General features: G+C 59.3%; 2 non-coding genes and 1 pseudogene across 2 annotated transcripts in view; all 3 read right to left on the bottom strand.

Moving 5' to 3' along the window:
• Positions 1–3348, bottom strand: part of LOC145273214 (large subunit ribosomal RNA) — a 5721-nt gene extending 2373 nt beyond the window's left edge. The window contains exon 1 of the ribosomal RNA XR_013866242.1: positions 1–3348. This exon is cut by the window's left edge and continues 2373 nt beyond it. This is a non-coding gene — a ribosomal RNA (large subunit ribosomal RNA).
• A 593-nt stretch (positions 3349–3941) lies between these two features.
• LOC145273426 (5.8S ribosomal RNA) lies at positions 3942–4099 on the bottom strand. Its single transcript, XR_013866386.1, has one exon. It is a non-coding gene; the product is annotated as a 5.8S ribosomal RNA (ribosomal RNA).
• Positions 4100–4499: 400 nt separating this feature from the next.
• On the bottom strand, positions 4500–6870 carry LOC145273445 (small subunit ribosomal RNA; annotated as a pseudogene).
• Between the last annotated feature and the right edge of the window lie 5630 nt (positions 6871–12500).

Here is a 12500-nt window from a genome sequence, read left to right as displayed (position 1 = left end):
AACGCTACAGCCCCGTACCGGTTCCTCGCTTCGCGCGGGCACGGCCCGACCGACCCGGTCCTCGGAGCCAATCCTTCTTCCGAAGGTACGGATCCATTTTGCCGACTTCCCTTACCTACATTGATGCCATCGACGAGAGGCTGTACACCTTGGAGACCTGCTGCGGATGGTGGGTACGGACCGACTCGAGAGCTGCGAAAACCGGACCCGGATTTTCCAGGGCCGCCGAAAGCGCACCGGACGCCGCCCGAGCCGCGGCGCTCTACAGGTACCTTTTCCGTATCTCCGGACGAGCCGATTCCACGGACATGGTCCTTTACGAAGAAGAGAGAACTCTTCCCGGGGCTCCCGGCGACGTCTCCGGGCTCGCTTGCGTCACCGCGGTTTCGCCCGGGAAGCGACGGGCGCCGCCGACATCGCTGCCGACAGCGTCGCCACCCCCGGGCCCTCTCCGAGTCCGGGTTCGGGAATATTAACCCGATTCCCTTTCGACGGGAGGCCGGCCGCTTTTTTTTTGTTTGGGCTTTTGATTCGATTCGATTCGATTCGCTTTCCTTTCACCTTTCATAACGGATCCGGCGCCTTTCGGGAAGACTTTCGCCCGCGTCTTAGGACCGACTGACCCGTGCTCGACCGCCGTTGGCACGGAACCCTTCTCCACTTCGGTCTTCGAAGGTCTCGTTCGAATATTTGCTACTACCACCGAGATCTGCACCCGCGGTCGGCTCCACCCGGGCTCGCGCCCTAGGCTTCCGTGCTCGCCGCGGCGCCCTCCTACTCGTCGCGGCATCGTTCGGCGCGAAAGTTCATCGCTCCTCGCCGCGACGGTCCGGCATCGGTCCGTCGCTCCAGCGCCATCCATTTTCGGGGCCGGTCGATTCGGCAGGTGAGTTGTTACACACTCCTTAGCGGATTCCGACTTCCGTGGCCACCGTCCTGCTGTCTATATCGACCGACACCCTTTCGGGGATCTCATGGGCGTCGCGTTAGGCACCTTAGCCGGACGTTTGGTCATCCCACAGCGCCAGTTCTGCTTACCAAAAGTGGCCCACTTGGCACTCGCATTCGAGGTGACCAACCGCCCAGCGAAGCGTGCTGGCGGCGGCGGCCGGATGGGTCGGCTCCGTCGTTCGGGAGAGTCGGCCCGTTCCACCCGTTCCGAGTTCGAGAGTAGGTCGAGGCCGTGAACGGCCCCGGGGCCTCCAATCGTTCGCTTTACCGGATGGAATTGCGACGATCGAGCGCCAGCTATCCTGAGGGAAACTTCGGAGGGAACCAGCTACTAGACGGCTCGATTGGTCTTTCGCCCCTACACCCGGTTCCGACGATCGATTTGCACGTCAGAGGCGCTTCGGACTTCCACCAGAGTTTCCTCTGGCTTCATCCCGACCGGGCGTGGATCGCCATCTTTCGGGTCCCTGGTCGCTCGCTACGCCAGAGTCGGCCGAGTCGTACTCGGAAAAAGGGGAAACCGACCCGGGGGTGATGCGCCCGCGCGCAGCGCCTAAACTCGACGACAAAATAGGACTAGTTCAAGCCGCGGGATCTCACCGATGGGCGGAAGGAGGATATGGAAGCTGGCGCCCGGCAATTCCCCTTTTTGGATGATGCGCCGGTCCCCTCTCGGGGAGGAGGGAAAAACAACCGCACGTCAGCCACGAGCCTTCCCTCTCCTATCTCTCTCGGGAAGAGAGAAAAAAGGAAAAGTTGCGGGCACCGCAGCAGCGACGGCGGAAGGCCGAAAACGCCGCGCCGGCGGGATCGGGCACGGCTCGGAGGCGGGTGAGGCGAGGAGAAGACGACGGCACGAGACCGACGACACCCCCCGACGACCCCCGGACGACTTTGCCACGACACCTCTCCCGATCGACGCCCTCCTACACGCTCTCTCGCTTTCGCTTCGCCTTCGGGGTTAGTCAGAGGTGGCCCCTACGACTCGCGAACGGCCAGGACTCCTCGGTCCGTGTTTCAAGACGGGTCGGGTGGGTTGCCGATGCACGTCGCTGACCCGGGGTGGCGGGCGGCTCGAGTAAAAAAGCGTCGCCGAGCGACCTCTCCGGAAACGGAAACGGGCGCGGGCGGGGTTGCCCCCGACAAGAACCCGAAACGTCGGCGAGGTGCGTGACGGCGAGGCCGCGCCAGTCCTATCCCGCCTCTCATCGCGCACGCGCCCGAGACGGTGGGGCGCCTAAGGAGCGACACACAGAGTGCGTCGCCCGCACGCGACTTCCGGCGGGATCAAAACGGACCGGCTCGCCACGTGTAACGGATCGTGTCAGATTTCCTCCGTTCCCGGCAGAAAGGGGCAGTTACGTTCGCGGGCCCGACGGCCGGTGGCCCCCGACTTCACAAGGTGGGAAGACGGGGGTTTTCAGGGTGATGAAACGCCTGCCGCCTACGGAAAAAAACCCGCGTGTTCGACCTGCACGCCGGGAACGGGTCGCGACGACGGACCGGAGGGGAAGTGCGTCCGGTGCCGGCCGCGCGGAGGTCGCGCCGAAGCGCCCGCGCCATGATTACGCCGAGCGATGATGAAGGGGACGGGTGCAGCGGAGTCGCGCGCGGAGGGAGCAGGAGGAAAGAAGAAGCGGCGGCGACGGATGCGGCGGGTTAGGGCCCGGCGGCAGCAGCGATCGAGAGGACGAGTCCCCTCCGTCGCAGCCAACCGACGCAGCCACCTACCGACGCCGCGGTCGTCACCACGTTTCCCTTCCCGCTATCCACGCGGCCCGTCTCCTTCGTCGGCGACGCGGGCACAAAAGCTGGAACCGCGGGGAACGAGTCCCCCGCGGACACGACGAACGACGACCTGTGCCGCGACGGCCTCTCTTTCAAGAACACACATCGAGTTTGGGCTCGAGCCTAGGCAGCACCGGACTGAGTCCCCCCGCGATCGCGGTGAGCGGTCCCACCCGTTTACCCCTGGGCGGTTTCACGTTCTCTTGAACTCTCTCTCCAAAGTTCTTTTCAACTTTCCCTCACGGTACTTGTCGACTATCGGACTCGTCCCGGTATTTAGCCTTGGATGGAGCTTACCACCCGATTTGGGCTGCGTTCCCAAGCAACCCGACTCTCGGATCGAAGGCCGTCGCTCGCCGTCCGCACCGAATGGGCCTGGCACCCGCCGCGGGCGGCCCCGATCGGGAACTCCGAACTATGCGAGACGAAAACGAACGGCTGCCTTCGACCCATGCGCCACACGTCCCGAAGCCTTTAACTTGCGACGGGATTCGGCGTTGGGCTTCTCCCGGTTCACTCGCCGTTACTAAGGGAATCCCGGTTGGTTTCTTTTCCTCCGCTTAGCGATATGCTTAAGTTCAGCGGGTCGTCTCGTCCGAGCCGAGGGCGGCGGTTTTTAGTAGAGTGTGGTGTTTGGAGGAGAGGAATCTCGATCGGTACCCTCCGTGTGACGACGGCTGGCCGATATAGCGCCCGTCCGACCGAAAATGAAGAAGCCAACAATTAAAAAAAAGCGTGGGTCCTCCCCATCCGACGTTGCGTTGCCTACGACGCGGCCACCTTTTTACGGTGCGACGGCCGTGCTCGTCGCGCTGCTCGAGGCGTCGCTGAGAGACACCTTCATGAGGCAGAGAGCGAGACGAGCAGGCGGCGCTTACGTCGGCAGTCGGTTAGGTCGGTACTTTTTTTTTGGTCTCCCTTCGGCTGCTTTCGGACAGACTCCTCCTGCTCCTCCTCCACAGTGTTTCTTCACGCGGTCGAAAAGGGAAAAGACTCCGCGGTCTGCCAGCGGGAGACGAAGGAGGAGGCCGGAGAGGGTTTTAAAAAAAAAAAAGACATTGAAAGGAGTCAATTCTTTTTTTATTTTTCTTCCCCCTCGTCACTCGCTCCTGCGACGTCCCGGTTACCACCGTGCCGAGGACCGGGCGGGCACGGGGACGGCAAGATGTCGTTTCGTTAACGGAGAAAGACATGTAACGTTCCGCCTCTCGACCGGACGTGGCCCCGAGACAAGGGATCTCGGGGCCGCAATGTGCGTTCGAGGTGTCGATGTTCACTGAGTCCTGCAATTCGCATCAGTTATCGCGGCTGGCCGCGCTCTTCATCGACGGACGAGCCGAGTGATCCCCCGTCCAGGGTTCAGCACTTGGTTTTTTTATATTAGTTTTTGTTTATATAGATTTAGTAGTGTGCGAGGAGGTCTGTGCGAGGAGGCGTGACGGCATTGCAATGTCGCGAGAGTAGTTTGTTTTTTTAGCTAGCGGCGGTGGCACAGCGGCTGCAAAAAAACAAAAAAAACGATAAAGCGGCGACAAGGCAAAGAAGAAGCGGCCATCACTTGCGGTGGGCGAAAAAACAAACAGGTGGTAAGACGCGGAAGCAAGCAAGAAGAGCTGGGGCTTTAAAAACCTCCGCGTCACCACAAATCTATCTCTCGCTCCGCCTTTTATAGGTTTGTTTGCGCGCATTCGAGGCGTTGACGCCGACAGACAGAGGAGGTAGGCCGGAAAACAACAAACCAGTCTCGAACGGGAAAACGGTAATGATCCTTCCGCAGGTTCACCTACGGAAACCTTGTTACGACTTTTACTTCCTCTAAACGATCGGGTTCGGTCGTCTTCTCCAGGCATCGAACGCCGAGGCGTAGATGCACGAGTGTCGTGACGGACACGTCGCGCACTGCCCGGCGGCGTCGTCGGCCAGATCCGAGGACCTCACCGGACCGTTCGATCGGTAGTAGCGACGGGCGGTGTGTACAAAGGGCAGGGACGTGATCGACGCGGGCTGTTGACCCGCGCCTACCGGGAATTCCTCGTTCACGGGGTTGGTTACAGGCCCCGATCCCTATCACGGGAGGTGGTTCAGAGGTTTCCCAACCCTCTCGGGCCGGGGCGAAGTCCCCGCTGATACCTCCAGTGTAGCGCGCGTGCGGCCCCGGACATCTAAGGGCATCACAGACCTGTTATCGCTCCGCCTCGTGTGGCTTTCTGCCACCCGTCCCTCTAAGAAGTGCGTGAGAAAACCGACCCGGACCCGAGCGCCACGGAGGACGCCGAGCCCGCCGTAAAAATCACTGACATCGGCGCACTAGTTAGCAGGCCGGAGTCTCGTTCGTTATCGGAATCAACCAGACGGATCGCTCCACCAACTAAGAACGGCCATGCACCACCACCCACCGAATCGAGAAAGAGCTATCGATCTGTCAATCCTACCGGTGTCCGGACCGGGTGAGTTTTCCCGTGTTGAGTCAAATTAAGCCGCAGGCTCCACTCCTGGTGGTGCCCTTCCGTCAATTCCTTTAAGTTTCAGCTTTGCAACCATACTCCCCCCGGAACCGAACTCTGGTTTCCCGCAGGCTACCCGCCGGGTCATGGAAGCGAACGCCGGCGGATCGCCGGTCGGCATCGTTTACGGTCGGAACTACGACGGTATCTGATCGTCTTCGAACCTCCGACTTTCGCTCTTGATCGAGGAAAACGTGCTTGCCACACGCCATCGCTGCAGTTCGTCTTGCGACGATCCAAGAATTTCACCTCTAACGTCGCAATACGAGTGGCCCCGACCGCTCCCTTCGATCATTGCCTCGCCGTAGACGGAGACCGACAGACGTAGACGAGGCCCTCTTCCATCATTCCATGCTTATCGTATGCAAGCTTGAACAGCCCGCTCTGAGCACTCTAATTTTTTCAAAGTGAACGTACCGGCCGCCGCGGACACTCGGTTAAGAGCACCCTTGGAGGAGAAACCGCCGACCGCAACACGCGCGCAGACAAGACACGAAGCAGGGACTCGGAGCGGACCGGGGGGTTCAAAAAAAAAGAGGAACGCGCGGAAAGGGAGAGGGAGAGAAGCGCGGGGGTCAGAGTGCGGGGATGCGAATGAACGCACCCAAACACACACACGTAGCACCCCCCCGTTAGACTACTCCCGGAACCGAACCGACGACCACTTGTTTTTTTTTTCCCGGATCCCGATCACGACCTCCTCGTCCACCTCGCCGGCAGGACCGCGTGGCGGGTATGCTAGCGGTTGACACCGGCGGAAAGGGCCGGGAATGCGAACGGACGACCAAAGTCAACGACGGACGATGGCGCCGCCGCCCCGGGGCCGCTTGCGCGACCACGAACCCGAGTTCGGACTACGAGCTTTTTAACCGCAACAACTTTAATATACGCTACCGGAGCTGGAATTACCGCGGCTGCTGGCACCAGACTTGCCCTCCGGTTGGTCCTCGTTAACGGATTTGAAGTGTACTCATTCCGATCGCGGGGCCTCGACAGAGTCCCGCGTCGTTATTTTTCGTCACTACCTCCCCGTGCCGGGAGTGGGTAATTTGCGCGCCTGCTGCCTTCCTTGGATGTGGTAGCCGTTTCGCATGCTCCCTCTCCGGAATCGAACCCCGATTCCCCGTTACCCGTAGTAACCACGGTAGGCACTTAACCGACCGTCGACAGTTGATAGGGCGGACCCTCGAGAGACCCGTCGCCGGGCGTGAAAGCTCGTGCGATCGACCAGTGAGTTATCCAGAGTCACCAAAGCGGAGCGCGCCGCCCTATGAGCCCCGCCACCGAACGGACCCGCGAGCGGGAACGCCGACGACGGGAGGACGGAATGACGCGCATCGGTCTCAGTCTAATATGTAGCGCCGCGACCCGGAACGGCCGACGCGGGTGCCAGCGCGCGAGGCGTGGCGACGACGGCGCGCCGACCGATCGCGGCCTGTGTCACATGTATTAGCTCTAGAATTGCCACAGTTATCCATCGCCTCCGAGGAGGAATACGGTCCCGAGGATTAGGTCCGGTTCCTGAGCCATTCGCGGTTTCGCCCGTTCTAATGCGTGGCGTGAACTTACACTTGCATGGCTTAAGCTTTGAGACAAGCATATGACTACTGGCAGGATCAACCAGGTATCGTTGGAATTTGGGACTTTGTTTCGACAGAACGACAGACCGACCGACCGACCGACCGACATAAGACAGACAACTACAACGACGGGCACGTGTTTATTTATTTTTCGAGGGGGTTCGCCGTCAGAAGAAGCGCGCTGCCCGCGCTGATGGCCTCTTTTTTGTTTCTCCCCTGACTTGGACCGAGACCGAGACTCAAAGAACGAAAGCGACCAACGTCGACAACAACAACGACAACGGCACCCTTGACAGCGATACATACGACAAACGACAAGCAGCACGACGGCAGTGCACACGGACATCGAGGGTCAAGGTGCAGACTGAACTCGCCGAGGTCGTCGTCATCGTGGTCGCCATCGATTCCGTCTCGTCGTCGTCGTCGTCAACGTCCACGTCACAGCCGGCCGAGAAGAGAGAACAGACGACAGCGTCGACAACAACAACATCGACAACGGCACCCTTGACAGCGATACATACGACAAACGACAAACAGCACGACGGCAGTGCACACGGACATCGGAGGTCAAGGTGCAGACTGGAATCGTCGAGGTCGTCGTCATCGTGGTCGCCATCGATGCCGTCTCGTCGTCGTCGTCGTCGTCTTCGTCGTCGTCGTCGTCATCAACGTACCAACCGACCGAGACGAGAGAGCAAGCAACAACGTCGACAACAACAACGACAACGGCACCCTTGACAGCGATACATACGACAAACGACAAACAGCACGACGGCAGTGCACACGGACATCGGAGGTCAAGGTGCAGACTGAACTCGTCGAGGTCGTCGTCATCGTGGTCGCCATCGATGCCGTCTCGTCGTCGTCGTCGTCTCCGTCGTCGTCGTCGTCGTCGCCAACGTCAACGTCAACATCACAGCCGTCATCGGGGAGGAGCTGGACCAGGGCAGCGGCGGCGTAAATTTTCCCGTCACCTTCGTCGTCGCCTTCGTCGACCGACCGACCGACCGGCGTCGTGTTCGTGCTCGGAAAACCGAGGAGAGACAACGTGCACATGGCGCGTTCTCGCAAGCGGCTCCTCGGTCCGATTTTTTTGGGCGGCTTTTTCGAGCTTTTTTTTTTTTTCTCACCCTTTCGTCCGTGCGACGGCGAACGTTAGGGGAAAAAAAAAAAAAAAAAAAAAAAACGACAACAACGCGGCGGACCGGGCGAACAACATCGTCGACACACACGACATTGACGACCGGTCCCCCTTTTCACAATCGCATCGAGATAAAAACGAACGAGTCCGATTCGAGCACCGAGTCGCGAGCGGGAGGACTGTCGGTGCAAGTATCGATCACTGACGTGAGCGCTTCGCCGGACAGAGGATGGCTCATCCGGCAGCCGTGCAAATCGACGGTATGGGAAGAACGAACAAGAAGAGCAACGACTTGATCGGCGGCTTGGGAACTGCGGACGGTGAAAACGGGTTAATCGACTGCGACCACGACTGCTCGATCGATCTTCTTTGGCGCTAACAAAGGTGGAGGTGGCGCAAGAAGGGACTAGCGCTATCACCGTCCACGTATCAGAAGATGCGGCGGCAGACGTCGACGCTTATGCGTTGTCGGACGAGAAGTCGCTGCAGCACGTGTACCGCGAGCGGGACGTCCAAGGTTTTGCCAGACGGAAAGAAATCGGGTGTCAGCGAACGTTCACACGGCTGTGAGATCGGACGCTGACAGGAGTAGGAGGCGGCAGGCAGGCGGCGGTTACGGCGGCGGCGCCTGCTGCTGCTCATCCTCCTGTTTGCTGCGGCGACTTCCAGGACGGGAGAGCATCGAACAACGTACGTATGGTTACAAGGGGATCAGGATCTACATAGTGCATCCCCCGCGGCTATTTTTGTTTGTTTGTTCGCTCGTTCGTTAATTCGTTCGTTCGTTCGTTCGTTCGTTACAATGTACGTTTTTCCGTTCGACGGCGGCAGAGAGCGGCGGCGTTTCTCCCTAATCCGGAGGATTTATCGGTCGCACAGCGATGGGTCGTTCGGCCGATCATCGAAAGATTCGCAGGTAGTGGTTGAATGGCAGAACGGCAGCAACAACAGCGGCGGCTGAGAGCGGCGAACGCTGAGGCGGAAGCAGAAGCTGCAGCAAACGTATCGGCTAAACATGGTGGACATAGATATGGCTGACGACGCGGGTACCACGACGACTATGGAACCAGGAAAAGGAGCCGTTAGTTGTTCCAACATATCGTTCGACACGTCGAGCAGCCCTAGGTCCACGGAGAAGCACACACACGTACCACGTATTATAACCTAACGACGATGAGCGGGCGCACGGTTGGCAGGAACGAAGGCGGCGGATCAAAACAAGTTGGAGCGCGGCGACAGCGATAACGGTGACAGCCCTAGGCGGCGGAGATGCCACTTTCTGACGCCTTTGCGACAAGCCCGTAGAGACGTTCCGGACCACCACGAGGCAAAGAGTCGCTGCTCCGACGAACCGACACACCAAAGTGTGCTTCCTACCGAACATGTTTTATAAAACTTTCAAACTGGAAAACCCCAGAAATGGTGTTGGTATTCGTCCAGACCCACCTCCGACACCTGAAAATGGTGGTCAAAAAAAACGTCGATTATACGAAGCGACATTTCTGGTCGGCGATTTTCCAGTTTTACGCCTACTGCCACATGGGGATGTCGGTAGGCGTCGCAAAGTGCCTTCTCGACGCCTAGGCACACCAGGACTTTGTCATTTTTTTCCCCCTCGACATTCCTGGTCCGGTCTATTCCGATTTTACACCTACCGCCATGTGGGGGTGGCAGTAGGCGTCGAAAAGTGCCTTCTCGACCGCTAGCGACACCACTACTTTATCGAGCTCTGGAGGCCCGCACACCGACCCGGGGGCCGCGGAGTCGACCCCGGGGGCCTCCTGGCGTCGCCGCCGCTCACTTGGACGCCTTCCGCAACCTGTGGTCCCGCTCGGGGCCGCCGGGAGCCTCGCCGACCTGACCGGTGTCGGTAGGCGTCTGGAAGCGCCCGGCCGACCTGGACGAGGTCCCCCTGGCCCCCGGGGGACACCCCTTAGTTGGATGGGGGTGCTGTCCCGGGCACACATGCAACCCGCGGCCGCCTACCGACAGCCCCCTTCGCTCGATCGCTACTCCTTTCCAACATATGTCGGAGAAGCCGGGCGGTTGTGAAACCCCAGAAATGGTGTTGGTATTCGTCCAGACCCACCTCCGACACCTGAAAATGGTGGTCAAAAAAAAACGTCGATTATACGAAGCGACATTTCTGGTCGGCGATTTTCCAGTTTTGCGCCTACCGCCATGTGGGGGTGGCAGTAGGCGTCGAAAAGTGCCTTCTCGACCGCTAGCGACACCACTACTTTATCGAGCTCTGGAGGCCCGCACACCGACCCGGGGGCCGCGGAGTCGACCCCGGGGGCCTCCTGGCGTCGCCGCCGCTCACTTGGACGCCTTCCGCAACCTGTGGTCCCGCTCGGGGCCGCCGGGAGCCTCGCCGACCTGACCGGTGTCGGTAGGCGTCTGGAAGCGCCCGGCCGACCTGGACGAGGTCCCCCTGGCCCCCGGGGGACACCCCTTAGTTGGATGGGGGTGTGTCCCGGGCACACATGCAACCCGCGGCCGCCTACCGACAGCCCCCTTCGCTCGATCGCTACTCCTTTCCAACATATGTCGGAGAAGCCGGGCGGTTGTGAAACCCCAGAAATGGTGTTGGTATTCGTCCAGACCCACCTCCGACACCTGAAAATGGTGGTCAAAAAAAAACGTCGATTATACGAAGCGACATTTCTGGTCGGCGATTTTCCAGTTTTGCGCCTACCGCCATGTGGGGGTGGCAGTAGGCGTCGAAAAGTGCCTTCTCGACCGCTAGCGACACCACTACTTTATCGAGCTCTGGAGGCCCGCACACCGACCCGGGGGCCGCGGAGTCGACCCCGGGGGCCTCCTGGCGTCGCCGCCGCTCACTTGGACGCCTTCCGCAACCTGTGGTCCCGCTCGGGGCCGCCGGGAGCCTCGCCGACCTGACCGGTGTCGGTAGGCGTCTGGAAGCGCCCGGCCGACCTGGACGAGGTCCCCCTGGCCCCCGGGGGACACCCCTTAGTTGGATGGGGGTGCTGTCCCGGGCACACATGCAACCCGCGGCCGCCTACCGACAGCCCCCTTCGCTCGATCGCTACTCCTTTCCAACATATGTCGGAGAAGCCGGGCGGTTGTGAAACCCCAGAAATGGTGTTGGTATTCGTCCAGACCCACCTCCGACACCTGAAAATGGTGGTCAAAAAAAACGTCGATTATACGAAGCGACATTTCTGGTCGGCGATTTTCCAGTTTTGCGCCTACCGCCATGTGGGGGTGGCAGTAGGCGTCGAAAAGTGCCTTCTCGACCGCTAGCGACACCACTACTTTATCGAGCTCTGGAGGCCCGCACACCGACCCGGGGGCCGCGGAGTCGACCCCGGGGGCCTCCTGGCGTCGCCGCCGCTCACTTGGACGCCTTCCGCAACCTGTGGTCCCGCTCGGGGCCGCCGGGAGCCTCGCCGACCTGACCGGTGTCGGTAGGCGTCAGTCAAACTTGCTTAAGAGGCAAAGCCTCCTCACACCTTAAGAGAGTCACAGTTAGTCCCGCCGTTTACCCGTGGTCGTCGTCGGGGGTGCCGGTCGGTGTGTTTCGGCGTGTTTCTTTCTTACTTTAGCTCGCTCCTATAAGCTAACTCAGCAGCCCTGCTAAAATCAATTTATCATTATTTTCAATCTATCGAAAATCTTAATTTATTATTATTTTCCAACTATCGAAAATCTTAATAGAGTTGGGGTTTTTTGTTTGTTTTTTTTTTTAAATTCCATTGTAACAACAGACAGCCAGCCAGCAGCATGTGGTGTCGGTAGGCGTCTGGAAGCGCTTGAGGAGGCAGAGGAGTTGGCAAGCTCGCTAAACTGCCCGCTGGTGTGGTGGTGTCGGTAGAGGCGTCTTGAATATACCCGGTCGCTCGATCGACGACGACGACGGCTAGGTGGCCGAGGAGGAGGACTACCTACCTACCTACCTACCTACCTACCTAGCTAGCTAGCTAGCCGAATAGCCGTGGTAGTCGTCAGTCAAACTTGCTTAAGAGGCAAAGTCCCGCCGTTTACCCGTGGTCGTCGTCGGGGGTGCCGGTCGGTGTGTTTCGGCGTGTTTCTTTCTTACTTTAGCTCGCTCCTATAAGCTAACTCAGCAGCCCTGCTAAAATCAATTTATCATTATTTTCAATCTATCGAAAATCTTAATTTATTATTATTTTCCAACTATCGAAAATCTTAATAGAGTTGGGGTTTTTTGTTTGTTTTTTTTTTTAAATTCCATTGTAACAACAGACAGCCAGCCAGCAGCATGTGGTGTCGGTAGGCGTCTGGAAGCGCTTGAGGAGGCAGAGGAGTTGGCAAGCTCGCTAAACTGCCCGCTGGTGTGGTGGTGTCGGTAGAGGCGTCTTGAATATACCCGGTCGCTCGATCGACGACGACGACGGCTAGGTGGCCGAGGAGGAGGACCTACCTACCTACCTACCTACCTAGCTAGCTCTAGCTAGCTAGCCGAATAGCCGTGGTAGTCGTCAGTCAAACTTGCTTAAGAGGCAAAGTCCCGCCGTTTACCCGTGGTCGTCGTCGGGGGTGCCGGTC

This window comes from Euprymna scolopes, unplaced genomic scaffold (assembly GCF_053919585.1).
Source record: "Euprymna scolopes isolate OS-2025 unplaced genomic scaffold, ASM5391958v1 sca1, whole genome shotgun sequence".
Lineage (NCBI taxonomy): Eukaryota > Metazoa > Mollusca > Cephalopoda > Sepiida > Sepiolidae > Euprymna > Euprymna scolopes.
This window is presented reverse-complemented; position numbering and strand designations above follow the sequence as displayed.